This window comes from Rosa rugosa, chromosome 4, assembly GCF_958449725.1.
Source record: "Rosa rugosa chromosome 4, drRosRugo1.1, whole genome shotgun sequence".
NCBI classification, from domain to species: domain Eukaryota; kingdom Viridiplantae; phylum Streptophyta; class Magnoliopsida; order Rosales; family Rosaceae; genus Rosa; species Rosa rugosa.
This window is the reverse complement of record NC_084823.1, coordinates 12,067,874-12,073,467: the sequence shown is the minus strand read 5'-3', so window position 1 is coordinate 12,073,467 and position 5,594 is coordinate 12,067,874. Positions and strand designations below refer to the sequence as shown.

At 40.2% G+C, this 5,594-nt stretch overlaps 1 pseudogene; it reads right to left on the bottom strand.

The window, feature by feature from the left end:
- Window positions 1–852: 852 nt before the first annotated feature.
- Window positions 853–5,206, bottom strand: LOC133744345 (putative pentatricopeptide repeat-containing protein At2g01510; annotated as a pseudogene).
- Window positions 5,207–5,594: the final 388 nt, after the last annotated feature.

Below are 5,594 nucleotides of genomic sequence, written 5' to 3'. Positions count from 1 at the left end.
AGTTGTGCTGATATTTTACGATGAAAGGAAGATCAATCATAAACCCGTCTACAATCAATTTCTCTATCGAGCTGACTCGCTCTAGATCTCAAATTGTTAGAGATAATTTAGTTATGAACATCTAGTCTTTGATCATATATAAACTCAGACAATTAAAACAGCAACAACACTTATGAAATCTGTATTTAAACCAATTCTGAGATAATTATCAAGATTAACAGATACTAGATGATTAACATGACTATGCCAAATGTAAGATTGGAATTCAAGAACAATATGAATCAAGACCAAAATATAATCTGCTGCATATTAAACATTATATCTAGAAAACAAACTGATAAAAGTATATGATACTAATAGGATGCAGTTCCAGAATCCATTGATGCTTCTCCTAGATGCACCCCCAATCTCATATTGTTAATGGGACAATTTTGTTTGAGGTTTGGTGTTCTAGCAGGGATCAATGAGGAGGTTGCAATCCACTTTATATCAGACAAACTGTTGTGGCAGTTCCTTCCATTAAGCAACTGCCTTATAAATTCCTTATGTTTATCTGAACGGATTAATCTAAATAACCATACATGTTTGAATTCAAATTCAAAAACAGATTTCATTAATAAAACTATTTTCGATTACAAGCTTTATTAAATACTCTAATGTTACAAACTGAACTCTAAAACTCATCCTCAAAATGTCAATTTGTAGAAAGTGTTGATGTCTAGTTCAATAAGGTCTTACACAAATATGAAGATTCATAAACTATTTACGTCATATATTCCTCAAAAACCTTTTTTTTTTTTTTAATTTTAATTTCAGCTTTATTATATTATCTTCTCAGATATAGAAGCCACATACATTTCTGCAAAGCAAAATAAATTGATGGGTAAACATTCAACATTTTTTCTTAGTCCATGATTCTTGTGTCCTTCACGAAATAGAAGAAGAAATGTAACTGGTTCCTGTCTCCACATGCCCTCAAACCTGGAGATATGAATCTTGATGAAGAATCTCATCACATATCACCTGAGAATGGCTACCACACAATCACTTGATCACTTCTTGTTACACTATAAACCAATTGAGCTAATAATCCAATGGATGAAGAAATACAATCGCCTCTTCCACGTGCAAGACAAAAGCTCTCAGGTTATTCGTCTTCTTACATGCTTTTGAGTCAAAGCTTAAAAGCCCATTGCTCATTCTTAATCACCCAGTCGGCTCAAAAAATATTTGTCCGAAGTAACCAGGCAGATGACTTTTGCATGTATTCCTTTACAAAACTTTGGCCTTCAAAACTATTACCAGTAATCTCCACATGAACACAACCCATCTGGGAAATGGTGGAACCGAGTATTTTCCCTAACTATAATCTTTCTTCCAACAACCAAGGAGATGTACTTGATTGCAGAATGGCAATCCAAGCACACCCTTAAATTTTTCTTCACAATGATTGGCTTCCCGGCAGGCATACTTATCATTGCAAATGCAATCGCTATCCTCTCACTATGATGGTGAAGAAGTTCTACCTTTGAATTGTCGTGCATATCATGTAGAACAAGAACTGAATTTGGAACATATCCAGCTTTCTTTATCTCATAAAGAAGACCATCAAATTTCTCATATATTTCTTTCTTCTATGGATGAGACCAATCTTCGGCTCCAGACGTGTGTGTTTTGTTTCCAACATCAACCCAACTATAACTGGGAAATTTCTTCATGCTGCTGTCTCTCATCATCTTCCTCACACTTCTGAGATTTTCCCATTTTTGCTCCTTTGCATGTAGAGTTGAAACCAAAACATCTGCTCCACTATTCTCAGGTTCAAGCTGTATCAATTTCTCTGCCAGTTTGCCCCCCTCTTTATCACCATGTATCGTGCAAGCACCACCCAAAAGTATTTGGCTGCAGTCGCATGCTGTTAATAAAATCTTCGGCCTCTTCAAGCCTTCCAGCTCGGCCAAGTAAATCAATAATGCAAGAGTAATGTCTAGCTCTAGGTACTATTCCATATGCTTTCTCCATAGAGTAAAAGTACTTTAAACATTCCTCTACCAATCCAGAATGGCTACAACCTGTTAAAAGACTGATAAATGTTATTGCATTTGGTTTCACTCCTGCCTGGACCATTCTACTAAAAGTTTTCAAGGCGTCATTTCCTAAGCCATGAACTGCAAATACACTTTGCAATGAATTCCATGCAACTTCAGTCGGGGTGGCTACCTCGTCAAACACTTGTATTGAATGATCAAGTAACCCACATTTACCATACATATCAACAAGAACAGAAGACACAAAATTGTCTCTATCAAAATTAAACTTGACCACCTGAGCATGAAGTTGGATCCCTTGTTCAAGTGCAGCTTGGCTGGTACAAGCCTTGCCCAAGCTAGAAAAGTGAACTGATTAGGCTCAACTCCCCCCCCCCCCCCCCCCCCCCCCCCCCTCTGTAAGTCAACAAACACACTAAAAGCCTTCTTGATTTCATCCATCTTGACATAACCATTGATGAGAGAGGAATACGACACAATATTTCTACACTCAGGCTCAACCTGAAACACATGTAAAGCACTCTCCATATCTCTTGATTTTGAGTACATATCAACCAGAGCATTTCCCACATCAACCTCTACTTCCAATGCCAAACTGACAAGCCTTCAGTGCAGAACAACCACTCAATACACTAGAAACAACATGTTTATCTATACCAATCCCATCATTAATCATCCTCTTATAACTCCGTAAAGCTGCCTCAAAATCCCCACTCATTGCATACCCATCAATCATCGGAGTCCATGACACAGCATCCTTACTCGGCATTTCCTTGAAAATCTTACAAGCATCAACCATGAACCCACATTTCGAATACATATCCGCCAAGTTACTACCCACAAACAGCTCACAAGCCAAGCCTAATTTCAAAGCAAAAGAATGCAGCTGCCTCCCAACCTCAACCGACCCAAGAACCACACAAGCTCTGATGACACTTGCAAATGCAAACTGGGTCGGGCTCTCCCCAACACTTCTCATCTGGGAAAAGGCCTTGAAACTCTCCGAGAACCTCAAGTTCTGAGAAAACCCAGTAACCATTGCAGTCCAAGAAACCAAGTTTCGGTGAGGCATTTGGTCGAAAACCTTGAGGGCATAGTCGACGTGCCCGCATTTGGAGTACATTTTGAGGAGGTGGTTGGTGAGGAAAATGCATAGTGGGTAATGGGTGCATAGGAGGTGAGCGTGGAGCTCTTTGCCTTTGTTTAGCTGCTTGGTTTTTGCGTAGGTTTGGATGACTTGCGCCAAGGTGGTGGACTCCACCTTCAGAATTTGGCCACCAAATACCTCAAATACCTTAATACATAACTAACTTAGTGTTTTAGGAAATCAGAAATTGGGAGAGAATGAGTTGTGTTTTCATTAATAATAGGGGTATCTTTAAATAGAGGATTACAACAAGAGAATATGAGTCTTACAAGAAAACTGAATCATACAATGAATAAGATATCTCCGAGAATATATGTAAGACTAACCCTATTACAACTCAAACAAGTAATCAGAGTTTGGGCCAAACACACAAACTAGGTGTCCTTAAACACTCCCCCTTATGTCGCTTAAACGAGGTTAGCGAGGCTAACCGAAGGTGCAGTGGTGCTGGGCAGCAAACTGATGTGCGCGAGGGAGGTAGGGCAGGCTGCTGTCGAGGCGAGTCTAGCTTGTGTCGAGGCGAGGCGAGGCTATCAGCTAGCGAGGTTAGCTTACAGGGCAAGGGCTGCTTGGCGGAGTGAAGCGAGGCTAACTTGAAGCAACCTGAAGCGAGGCTAACCAGAAGGCACTAGCGAGGCTAGCTGAAGGGGTTGATTTGCGGGGACGCTTATGCAGGTGAGGCTAGCAGAGGCAGAGCGAGGCTAACATGCCGGTCCGAAACTTCCGATGGTCGGTTCGGGAGTTTTCTGGCCAGTTCTGGACTCCTAGGGTCGAGGGCTTCAAGGTGCGCGGCGGGGGAAGTTAGGGTTTGAAGGTTACGATTTTAGGGTTAGGGCTTCGTGCTGATAACGTGTTTCAGGGAATCAAAAATTGGGAGAGAATGAGTTGTGTTTTCATTCATAATAGGGGCCTCTTTATATAGAGGATTATAACAGAGAATATGAGTCTTATAAGAAAGCTGGATCATACAATGAATAAGATATCTCTGAGAATATCTATAAAACTAACCCTAATACAACTCAGACAAGTAATCATAGTTTGGGCCAGACACGCAAACTAGGTGTCCTTAAACACTTAGGTATTACTTGTTGTAAAGGCACTTTTGATCAGGGTTGTATGTCAGTGAAATCACCATGGCCGAGCCCAAAATCTTGTCCCCTTTGTCTGAGTAAGCAAAGACTAGGCCTAGCAAACTTCGAGGGACTGAGAATCCTAGGAAGCTTGCTGTTGTGTTCCTCCCAGCAGCTCAATACTCATTCATGGCAGTGAACTGGTTGTTTGTTACTTTCAATGGAGGACTTAGCAAGATGTGCATTGTGTGGGAGCTAGAAAAGCATGAGTTTCAGAAGAAGAGATCTCAGCAGTGATGACATATTGGTTTAGGTATATAGAATAAGAGATTTGGACAGGAGATAAATTGGGAAGGATGTAAAACTGAGGGTGGATTTGGGAGAGATGAAGCATGGCAAAAGAAGAATGCTAGAGAGCTTGCTAGCATACCCAATTCTGATGCCCCTTTAGTTATAGCAGTAGCTATTTATATTCAATTCCATCAGCTAGAAGAATCTTAGTTGGAAGTTACTACTGCTGGGTAAAGAGATGGCTTTGGTTAAATGTGTGTATTGGATTTTGCAATGTGTTTTGGTTTGTCAGGTTGTGTCTAAGGCTGTGAGATTGTGGAATAGGTTTGGCAGATTTTCTGCCATGATTTAGGCAGGATTTGCTACTGTAATTTAGGCTTTCTGTTACGCATGTGACAATAAGTTATTGCTGTGTAAAAAAGGATGCTTGGTTGTTTGGTTTGAGGTTATAAGAGAATTATTTGTAAAGAGATTCGTAGTTTATGATTGATAAATAAGACTTAGAAGTTTTAGGTTATCTCTTCTTCACTTACCCATATTAAGAGTTAGGCTGTTGGGCATGAATTTTGGTCCCAAGTCCAAAATTATCAATGAGCCTAAAACTATTAACGGGCCTCAGGCAATTCTGTTACCTTCCACACCACACCCATTCTTGTAAGCCCCAAGTGCGTGGATATGACTTGGGTCCACGTGCGTGGCGTGATGGTTGCGGGTGTATAATTCACCTTGAAATATGAATTGGGCTTAGAGCATGAATTGGGCTTGTTAGATGGATTTTTTGGTGTCAACATTAGCCCCCTTGATTATGTAGGTCGTACGAGCATGTCACGGGCTACATAATCAATTCCGAAGACTTATTGCATGCTACGACTTATTAAGCTTGAAAAATAAATGCTAGTCATCATTGGACTCCTAAAAAGAAAGATTCCAATCTCTAATCACCTTTCTTTTAGGAAAGTGGTCTTGGCCTGTAAAATCCATTATGCTTTTCTCATCTTTTAGTTTCGCGAGACGTATTTTTCTCAAGAGTCAGTTTTG